At 45.8% G+C, this 11503-nt stretch overlaps 1 long non-coding RNA gene across 1 annotated transcript; it reads right to left on the bottom strand.

Moving 5' to 3' along the window:
• Positions 1-8283: 8283 nt before the first annotated feature.
• On the bottom strand, positions 8284-11470 carry LOC117244634. Its single transcript, XR_004498090.1, has 2 exons — positions 8810-11470; positions 8284-8691 (listed from the first exon to the last, which is right to left on the bottom strand). It is a non-coding gene; the product is annotated as an uncharacterized LOC117244634 (long non-coding RNA).
• Positions 11471-11503: the final 33 nt, after the last annotated feature.

Here is an 11503-nt window from a genome sequence, read left to right as displayed (position 1 = left end):
CCCGCAGCCAGGGCCGGCTCCCCGCGGGGCTCGGACAGGGCTCCCCTGCGCTGTCCCGGCGCCGATCTTGGCTCCCGTGGGTGGGTCCCCGGCCCCGCACGCCCCGTTGAAAGCTGCCGGCATGTCCCCGGGAGAGGAGGGCAGCCCGTAGCTTCGTAGATGACCCACCGCAATTCATTAAAGTGTTAGAACAAACAGGACGTGTTTTCCTGCCGTCCCAACAGCCGAGCTGGCCCCCAGCGCAGGCAGGACCAGGAATGCCGGTGGGATGGGTTGGTGTGGAGCAGCTCCCCTCAGTGCTGGGCGCTCGGGCAGAGCCGCCCGCCCTCCCCGCACGGCGCCCTCAGGGCTGAGACACCGCCGGGAAAATGAACGTGGCACCGCGACATTCCCGTGTCTCCTTTTTCGACAAAATCGGGACCGTCCCCAGCTGGCAACTACTGTAACCTCGCACCAATTTGCTGACACGTCTTTCTGTAGGACATATCTCAGGCTAAGTCCAACCAAGCTGCCTTTGCACGGGATACGAGGGAGCTGCAGGAAAGGGCAGCAGCCGTTCAGAGGGTGACAACCACACCTCTGTGTAGACAAACACACTCAAGTGTGACAGAGCACCTGCCATCAGTTGCCCTTTCATTTAGGATGGTCTTTAAAAGCAAGTTCTTTGACGACTTGTTAAAACAGATCTTCCAGTATTTTGCTGAGAAAGGTTTAGCTTTTTGATGCTAAGTTCTCAGGTGGTTGTAATCAGTTCCCCTTTCAAGCCTAGATGGATTCTGCACTGCAGTAGTATCTCAACTTTATAACTTCTAAAATACGTTCAAATTAATAGGAGTCTACTAATTGATCTCAGTACTGGTTAGTCTGGACTGGTCCCACAGGTCACGTTCAGCAGCTACTTCAGCAGAATCAAAACCATGTGTAAATTTGGGAGCCATTTCCTATATCAGATAGTCAAATCTGAGAAACTGCTATTTCCACCAGATTTCTTACAACTTTTGGCAATCATCTGGGCTGGTAACAGTGAAACAAGGCTATTCACATTCAATTATCAAATACCAAAATTCTGCCAATTGCCTTTGTGTGAGTCTTTGACAAACCAGACAGTTCAATGTGGTTATGTGGGCTTTTACTAGTAAATGCTGGACAGCATTAAAAGCAGAATCAGATTTTTGGCATATCGGATCACAAGACAGAAAGCAGTTGACATTTCCTAGTGACAATATTTCTTGAAATGACAGGATGTTTATTTGCTGTTATAAATCAGTAAAACTTCATTGTGGACAGTGCAGGATCCTCTATAAGACATGGAAATATACACTTTGTCTTGAGCCTGAAAAAATGTTCGTTGTGTGACTTAATTGAACACAGTCATTTGCACTAAAAGACTGTAGTGTTGTAGGGAGGATCTGAATGTTTTGTTGGCAGTGTACCTTTACATTTCTCAGGCCCTTTGTGTGCAAAGTGTCACTGCTCAGTTGCCTTAGCACTGAAATATTTACAAAGGATACATGCTACATGTACTCTGGTTCTGTTAGAGTCTCTACTTCTGTTTCTACTCGCTTTGCTTTAAAAAAAATACTATTTGAAATCTAAAGAAATGTTACTTTATAATCAAAACCCCCTGATTTGTTCTGAAAAGCTGATATAAAGCAGAGCAGGACAATTGTCACCAGAGATAAATCAGCCAAGAAATTTGCACTGGTAACTCCACCCTTCTGCTGCAAATCCTTAAATATGTCATATGAGATTAGACTGATACTATGGTAATACTTGTGCCAACAATCAGAACTAACAGACATTTTCGCAAAGGCAGAATTCATGCATGAAAGATTTGTTTTTAATCTGCCCAAATGGAGTAGTTAATTTTATATCCTCCTACTGGATGCTGGAAAGCTCAGCTCCAACCTACTCCCAGTCTCCATCAGCAATGTTTGTCCCCAGATCTCATTGGCACAAATTGTCCCAGAGCAGAAGGTGAATGTAAGAGTTCACAATCCTTACAAGTATTAGTGAAGGGTCTCTCAGGATCAGGAGACTGCTGACAGGCCTGTATTTTGAACCTTGGTTCAAAACTGGTACTGTGACTACCTCTCCTTAAGACACATCCACAGAGAGCAAGTCAGAGGTTCCTCGGTCTTTGTTGACCCAGAAGCCCCACAGGACTGTACAAGGACCATGAATTATTGCCATCCACACTGAAACGAGCCAGAGGAGAAATATAATTAAAGAGCATTTCATAACCTATATGGTTCTGAATTAAGGTTTCACTGGCAATTTCGTTTGGACATTGCCTAACTTTTAAAGGCTTGGCTTTGCAACATTCATAATGTTCCTGTAACACCTACAGCATTTCCTGTGCTCCTGAAAAGGACAGCTGTTGGTGCAGGATCATGCAGCATCACAGCACCTCCATGAGCCACCAGCTGTGTGTCCCCACCTTTGTGTGTCCAGCACAGAATTCTGCCCCTTTTACTGACAGAGAAGCAGAAGTGGACTGTTATCCTCCTTCCAGACCAGCAGCAGAGGGGGATGAGTGTTGAAATTTGGATTATTCAATGGATTCGTAAGACCATTCCTAAGGCTATTTAGTATTTACACAGTTGTTTCAAGCATGTTTCTACAAAACAGTGTGATTTATTAGGAGCTAGCTCTTACACAATGAACTAAAATAAAGCAATTAATTAGTTAAGCTTGCTTAAGCCAACCACAAGATCAATCTAGCAACTTCAGAAGCATTTTTGACCAAATTCAAATACCTCTGATATATAGTCCCACTTGCCTTTTCTTAATTTAGTGGCTGCCAGACTAATGAATTGACCCTTTCTCCCTCGGTCATGTGGCCTTTTCATTACCTCCTCCCAACTGTAAAATTTTTGTCATCCAACTACCCAAAAGCCTGCTCTCCTCCCCCAGGCAGGCAGTTGCTGCTGCCTCGGCCAAGGACACTCAGCTCCAGTCGTTTCTGCTGCTGGGGCAGACAGCACAAGAGGCAAATTCTTTGCTGGCTGAGCCAACATGTAGACCAGCCTCAGGGAAGCTCTGTTCCGCTTCCAGCCCTGCAAGTCAGGATGTCCCAGCAAGCACAGCCGTTGTGCCCCTTTCCACCCACATACCCCTCTGCTCTGCCCCGTGTGGGGCTGCTTCCCACAGCTCTCCCCTGCTACCCTGTGCCCTCCCTGCTGCCTGTGCCCACCTCCACTCTCCACTTGTTCCTTCCCCAGCTTGTCCCTCCTTTCTTAAACTCCAACAGGGCCTCTAACTTTGGTTCCCCACGCCAGGTCCTAGTCCAGTCTCTTGTCTGGTTCTTCATGTCACTGCCTATCCACCTGACTTTCCACTCTCTTCATTCTTCTTTCCTTGTACTGAAGTTCTGTTGTGTCTTCTGTCTGCCCGTTCCTTGCCAACCAATCTCGACATAAAACTCTAATTCTCAGTTGTTCTTTTTTTCTTTCTGTATCTCAATCTCCCACTATCATGTCTCAAATCTCAAAATTTCATACTAGGTTTTACCTTCCTCTCATCTACACCTCAATCTATCCAGACTTTCCTGTCATTCCTTTCCCTTGAATTATCAGTTTACCAGAAAGTTTGGCTTCAGTTTCTTGGCCAAGGGTTGCAAAGGGTTTAGTTATTCTCGGGAGAGAAGCATGTTTTGAAGGCTGATGGCACAACAAATCCCACCAAATTTTGTGAGCACCATACCCATCATGGAAATAGTGTATGCCTTTGTCATTCTTTTCTGTCCTCCCCTTGAATGGCACCTTGGCTCCACTGCCTTGATTACGAGTAGGCAAAAACTGGGAAGGTTGGACCACTTGCCAGGAGGGGAGAGAGGGGAGAGAGGAGAGAGGAAGGCACAGAAACCAAACCTGGAGGATGCACATGGAGAGTCAGAGCCCTTGTGAATGTCTAGAAGCTTGTACTCAATGCACTGGCTGACACCAAGCTCTGTCCCATTGAAATCAGCCTCTGACCCCCAGAGCAAAAGCTTCTGCCTGGAGCAAGATGCCTTTGCAATACAAAGAAGGATGCAAAGAAGGGGAACCTCAAAATGTGGTTCTCTGTTGAAGGACTACAGTACAGTAAGATGGTGCTATTTTTACTGTCACTTCCTTTTGTATATTCAGAGCCAGGTCTGCTTACTTGAGTGACAAGAAATTATTTTTGCTTTTTTCTCTGATTGTTTTTACAAAGCAAATGTATGACAAAAGGACAGAGTACCTATGTTCTCAAAAACAAGCAGCACAATTTAGGATTTTAGAACTACCATGTAAGAACTAATTCTAGTCCTGCCAACTTCTACTTTCAACTCATTAGCCACCTACCCATGTCTGTTAGCAATTTTTAAACAGGCTTCATAGGTCTTACAAGAGCTCTTCCAGGTATAAAGGCATGACATATCAGGACTGAAGCAGCACATCCAGAATATCATGCATGAAGTTATTTTCTTATTTATCTGAATGCACACAAATTTTTCCAGTATGTGCTGTGTCCTAACTGCCCCAAGGCCAGCAGTTCTTCAGTTTCTTTTGTGCAAGGGAAAACTGAAAATCCAGCAGGCTATCAAGCAAGCTAATCTTCAATTATACAAACAGAGAGTCAACCAGTTCAAACAATTTATCTTTCAAAGTCAACATGACAAACAACAGAAACAAGCAAGAGCTTTTTCATTCACAACAGACAATAAACTGTATTTTTTTTAATATAGCTATTCTAGACAGGATAGTAACAGCTGTTAGAAACTCCTATTTTTTTCTACAGTGAAAGGCAGGGCAAATTAAAGGCTTCAGTTGCCTGTACTTTGAAAGGGGAGAAAGGCCAGAATGAAAACTCTGTAAAACTGAAACAGATGCTGATTATTCCAACTCTAGTCAGGACAGCCATGAAGAAACTAACCTTTCTTGTTTCAATTTCCCTTTCTGGTACTTGCAAATCCACTTCTGACATCGCAGGGTAACTCAAAAGGACAAAGCAGGATCCAATAGGGCACTCTGTGCTCTGGTAGACAAGCTTCTCTTAGCTTTGGTCTGCAGCACCTGAATTTCAGTAGGTAGAGTGCCTTCCAAGGACTAAACAGGTCTAATATAACTCCCACAACTAAGGGGCAAGAGGGGATGAGAATTCTCAAAAGTGGGTTTAAATCTACAGAGGTTGAGCTTCCTCTGTAGTCAATAAGATAAGCCCTGCGCTTAGGCACTCTGAATCATATTCTGAAGAAATCACTTTTTCCATTGACCTCATGCAGACCCTGGGGAGTTGAGCTTTCCAAGGGAAAAGCCACTTCCTCCCCAGGAAAGTGCATTCAAGTCTAAGCGGCCCTGGGTTCGCCAGCTTTTCACATGCCTCACGAGCTGCCGGAGTGCTGTAGGTCTGTGCCTGCAGGTGGTACAAGGCATCGTCTACCATTGTACCTGTTTCCCTTGGCTCTCATGGCAGCCTTCTAAAACTGGCTGGCACCGGTACTGTGGTGTGGTGTGGCTCAGATTTCATTTACACTGCATGTTGTTTCATGCCTTCAGAGATCCGTGGAGATTAGTACCAGGCTGACTGGAATGGCACGGTGGGTAGGAATGCGAGTGCAGCCCAGGTTTTTCTCCGCTGAACTTCATACGAGGGAATATTCTGACTCCATTCCACATAAAAGAGGGAGCAGGCTTCCACTTCCCCATCGTCCTCTCTGATCTTCCCGTTCTCAGCAGCCACAACAGAGCGGCAGTGTAGCCCCTCCTTCTGAGACAGAGCTTGACCACAACCATTTCTTAACTGTATCATTTTTAGCTGATAAAAGTGTGAAGCCGAAGGAAGGAGGCTCCCGCAGTAGCCAACAAAGGGGAAAGGTCTCTGGGAGCGGTGGCTCCAGGAAGGCAGAACTTTATTACAAGTTTTTTTGAGATTGCTGTAAACAACTCACCTGTGTCCTAAAAGTGGCTGGGAGTGGCAGTACGTCCATGCTGAGCTGTGTGAAACAGCTGCCCCTGCCCAGGCACGTATCATTGCCAGCAGGTTAACCCAGGCCACAGGCACAAGCAGTTTTCCTTGGGATAACAGCTTGTCACTGCTGCAAGCTCTGCTGCCTGAAATGTGGAGGAAGATGAAGATCAGCTGAATAGGGGAGTCTCCAGAAAACAAACAAACACAACCCTTGTTCACATCTTCACAATCAAACAAATATTCTTTAAGAGAGACCCAGGAAGAAGAAGTTGAGTTTTAATAAAATATTTGCCTGTTGGTCTTAATAGCTGCCCCTCTGCTATTTTTTCTTCCTCTTAAGAGTGCCAGCAGGGATTGAGTGCTGGAGCCAGGGATGTATTTCCTGAAGGGTGACAAATAGCAATAAAGTCTAAAGTCAATTCCACACTGAAGTTCTTACATAAATTTCTCCTTCCTGAAGAAACAAGATGGATGAAAAATAAAATCAGAAAGCAGTAAGAAATAAGTAATCCTACAGTTCAGTTATAGGAAGTAAAAAGAACAGCCCCAAACTCCCCTCAGTCAGGGAGCCAGGCATTACAGGGAGTACACCTATAAAGGGAGATTTCAGCTGAGGATTTCTAAATGAAATCCTGAAAATTAAATAATTCAGATAGATCTTCCAAAAGGACCTAATGAAACTCTGTCTGCCCAGAGAGTGAGTGCCAGCAACCCTAATGTTTATTATTATCGTGGTAGTGCACTGGAGCCTTGATCTTTGTGGGGGCTGCTCAAGAAGAGTGTTCTGATTCAGAATCTGAAAGACAAGTGTACCACCAGAAAAATGACAAATATTTGTCACAGGCACAGGGAGCATGAGAGAAGAAAAGCAGTCAGAGTGCTGCCAGGTTTTTTAGAGGTCACATAGACAAGGAAAATGTTGGAGAGAGCTCAGAAAGATTTTTTTTCAACACACATTATTAAGAGCCTGGTTGCAAGGATAGGAGGGAGCACAGAGATGTTTGAAATGGCAGCAGGTAGGCAGTGGAACTGCTGATGACCAGCTGATCTCAGGAAAAGAGCTGGTATCCCAGTAATACTGTGGAACAGAGGAACAGGGATGGGCTAGGGAAAGACGGATCTTGAAGAGGAAGGAGCAACACAGAGCAAAGGGCTAAGAACAGTCCCGCATTGTGAGGACAAGGGCTTGGTTATCCAAGAGTTTTCTTTCCCTCTCTTGTTTCTCAGGGGGAGGAGCGGTGTTTCAAGGGAGAATAATACAATCATTTGACTGTGTTGAGAGATTTATGGTTTGACTTTACCATGTGTTAAAATATTGATTCTCTTTCTAACATATGCTTGAGATATTGACAATAGGTTTTTTTTCTATAAAGAAGACTGACTTCTGCAAACAAAAGGTAGGACTTCATGGTAGGATGCGGCAAGGATGGGTAAAAACAAAGTGATGTAAGAGAAGCACAAGTCTCGAATTTCTTCCACCCAATTAAATAAAGATAGCAAGAGAGACACTGAGCAGTGTGTGGTGGTGAGAAGCTGGAATAATTAAACAATAATCTGACAGACGGTGCACTTACGGGCAATTACAGCAAGCCTCTGCTGGCACTCCAGGGCATCAGGCCAAAGACTTAAGTGATTCAAACCACACAAGTAGAGCAGTAACCTCCTAGAAATGCCAGTGTAGAGCATTTGGCTTAGCAGCCCAGAATGGGACTTACATGGAGCCAGGTCTCTGCATTTACCAGGTGTTAGCAGGAAGAGCAGCCTGTCAAAAAGCTGTTTCTGTGTCCCTTGGATAATGCATTTCCAGGCACGTCTCCTTGCCTTTTGCATACAGCTTGAGGATCCCACTGCATCAAACAACAAACTTAAAATAATATATTCAGAAAGCTCAACTGAAAAAAAAATCATTTGTCTGTCAGCTCCCTTTGAAAAACAAGGACTGGGTTAAACACCAAGCTATCAAGCTACAGGCTCTGAAGGCATTTGGGATTCCCGCAGGGAGCCACGCCAGGCTTTCTGTTCCTTGCCTTACCCCACCCTGTAAACCCAAACCACCCTCCTCCTCCTCCTGTCTCTGAAGCTGGGCTCCGTGTCCCATGGTACCACTCAGCAGCTTCAGGGACAATTGCATGAAATCTGCAGGTGTATTTCTGAAAGTACTGGGATGCATCGTTCACCAAATGCTGCCACACTACATTTCTGATCTCACCAGCACATAAACAAGCTCTAGAATTTTAGAAAAGAAGAAAAGAGAGATCCATGTGGAAAGCAAACAGAGATCAGGTGCTGTTAAAAATCCTCCTAAACTGTCAACAAAGTATTTACTTAAACTCAGAACAGAAAGTCACCTTCAAGATAGGTAGTTCTCACCAAAGTGGCTTTATTTTTAAACACCCCATGTCTGGAGCTACATGATTACACAGGACTCTGAACCAAATTTTTGCTTTTTAAAGTGAGGACTTGATTCCAGACTTTCTTGTCATATGGAAAACATGAACTTGAAAGGCTTAAAGAGCAGAAGGAAAATAAAAAGCATTTAAAATGTATAAAGACAAAAACCAAGCCTCACAAACAAATGGGACTGGCAACATTGCTTCACCTAAATGCTTTTTTCTTCTACTTAGTAGGAGATGTTTCTCAAGACTTGAAATAAGTGTTGTTTTGTATCTGCAGGGCTTTCAGCAAGCGCTTGCCAAATTACAAAACCCTCTGGATTCCAACAATGCACATCTCGGCTGTCTGCTGCACTCGGAGTATCTGGGAACAGGAGAAGGAAAACAAGCTTATCATTTATAAAATTATTGCTGGTTTTGTGGCTCTCTGCAGTGCACAAGAATAACTTGTTTGTGACATCAGTAAAATAAGGATGTGCAACCTAGAGCGCGTTGTCCTCTCCATGGATACCACGTTGAAGGTTTCTCAAGTAACACTGGGTTTCATCCCAACATCGAGCCTCAGGACTCTGGGAAGCTTCATGCCATGGGGACACAACTTGAGACCTGGGCACAAGGACAGTCTTGTTCTGACTTCTTCAGCCCCGTGGAATGGCACCAAGATAATGCACTGACTCAGCACAGTCCCACTGCAAATGCACGGTGCTTTTCCCAGATGGAAGGGTTTTGGCAAACAGCTTCCCAGCTATTCCTGGCAACTCGAAAGGCCTGTGAGGGAAATGAATGGGTGCTTGAACACATGAGGCCAAAAAGGTCAAAAAATGGGGTATAACTCTGCTTTCTTTAGCAGAAGAGATTAGATGCCTCATCTGTAACTGGAAAATTCACATTTTTTCTTGTTGTTTTTCTGCCAACACAACAAGGGGCATTAGGTCCTCTATGAAATGCTTTTCCCTCCTCTTAACTATAGCCAACACCATTCTAGTGAATAAATACCAGCCTTACTCAAAACTAAACCCAGTCCTGTTTTTAAGGCACTTTGAAAAGTAGGATATTAAGCTGCATGCCCATGTCTCCCTCCTCTCTCTCATCCAGACCTCCCAATCAAGAAGGTGGTAACTGTGATTTTTTTTTCCCCAGGAAAGGAAAAAAAGGAAAGAGGTGTCTTAAAAACAGACTTACTAGAAACTGTTGAAAACAACCTCCACAATCACGCCTGTCCCAGTGCTATCAGCTTCCTAGATAGGCTGCCAAGCTGGCATTTGAGTAGCTAAGAAAATGGATCTAGTACAGGATGCCAGACTCCTCAGTCACTAAAATGCTCAAGTAACAAACTGAGTTGACCATTGTTTCTTATCACCAAGCAAACAAACCCTGTTGGCAGGAAAACTGCTTTTGGAAAGTGATTCCCTGCATGACTGAGATGGGCTCCAAATGCAAGTGTTCACATAATGCTGGACTCCAGGTCGCCACTGGCACTGTGAAGGACACTGGCAAAAAACCTGGCCTACAATTTGATTTCAACATCTTGCTTTCAGCTCATTTCTGTTGCTCTGCAGGCCATATTTGCTACTGCAGGAATAACTCTTGCTTTCACAGTGCAAAATTTTCAGTCATAACTGGGTATTTTTATGTTCATTTTTAGCCATAGCCATATCAAAGATGCTGGATCTGTTCTTAAAAACAAACTGACAAACAACTACAAATTACTGATCTGAAAATTGCATGTACTGTTTAAAATGGCCAAGTCTAAAAACATTCATCATAAAGCAGTGCCTTGCCCCTTCCCTTCCAGTCAGTGCAAAATACTGATTGGCACGCGGAGAAGCACGTCAGACAAAGGAGCTTTTCCACTGAAATCAGTGGGAATGCTTCTGAGCACTTCAAAGGGTAAAGAAGGATATCTCCAGCAAGCACATCTATTTTACAGCCTCATCAATGCCAATCTTCTGACCTGAAAGTGGAATATGTGAGTAAAGACAAAAAGGTCTGTGCTGCCCGGACCAGCCCAGGAGTGTTATCTTTGGCCAGCTCCACAAAAGGCAGGAAGGAGGAGCCCTTCTCTCACCCTCCGTGGGCTCTGCTGGCCTCCAACCCAGCATCAGGCGTGGCTTCCAGCGAGGTGGAACCAGGCTACCTGAGGGATTGTCAGCTTCCCACTCTAGGTTGCTTAGAGGAAAAAGGAAATGGTTCTGGAACAATGCAGACAGAGGCTTTAAATAACTATCAGAGAGGTGCTGCTTACTGGAAGTTTAAAGTTTTATCACTACTTTCCCAGCAAACGTTGGATCCACCTGAGCTAGCAGAGGGAAGCATGCAGACAAGCACCACCAAGGCAGAATTGAAAAGAGTTAGCAAAGATAATTTTCTCCCTCATTTTACTCATCCACGGCCATTCCCTGTGCACAGCAAGAAGCCAGATCTCAATCCCAGAACACTGAAAGGAGCCATCCCCGCCTGCCAAGGCCAAGTTAGCAGGATTACCAGCCTGAACTGCCAATCCCCAGGCACACCGGGTGCGCAGGGCGTACAGGCAAGCTCATTAGCAAACTCTAAAATTACGACACATCCCGGCATCGGGGCTTGCTGGGGCATGGCCAAGGCACAGGACAGGTGAATCCCTCTCCGCCCATCCCGGGTCACACGCGGCTCCCGCGGGGGTTTCCCAGGAAGCTGTTCCCGGTGGCAAAGATCCTCCAAAAGGCGGACCCCTGCGGGGGATCCGGTGCACTGGCCCATCAGGTTCGCCGACTTTGAAACTCCCAGTGTTTAGAAAGAGAGCGGCTTTTACTGCTGTTTACATGTCAAACAGCAGCATGATTCACATCGTGAATCCCGAGGCGCTGCCTGGAAACGAAAACAGGGACGCGTACGCCCTGGCCACGCCCGTCTGCTGGACGGTGTCTGTTGGGGATTTTATTTACAGAAGCAGAAAATAAACCATAAAAGCGCCTCAAAGCCCGAGTTCCGCGGCGGGCCCCGGCGGGCGTGCAGGCAGCGGCTCGCCGGGGCCGGGCAGGCCCGCGCAGGTGGGGCGGCTCCGCCCCAGAGCAGAGCGCGGCGCAGCTGAGGCGGGGAGCGGCATCCCGGAATCCCGGGACCGGGAGAGCCCCGGGGGAGCAGCTCCCGCCGCTGCCCCGGCGCAGCACCACGCCAAGGACTACAGTTCCCAATGC

The sequence above is a fragment of the Parus major genome, chromosome 6 (assembly GCF_001522545.3).
Source record: "Parus major isolate Abel chromosome 6, Parus_major1.1, whole genome shotgun sequence".
NCBI classification, from domain to species: Eukaryota; Metazoa; Chordata; class Aves; order Passeriformes; family Paridae; genus Parus; species Parus major.
The sequence above is the reverse complement of the archived record's forward strand: the minus strand, read 5'-3'. Positions and strand labels throughout refer to the sequence as shown.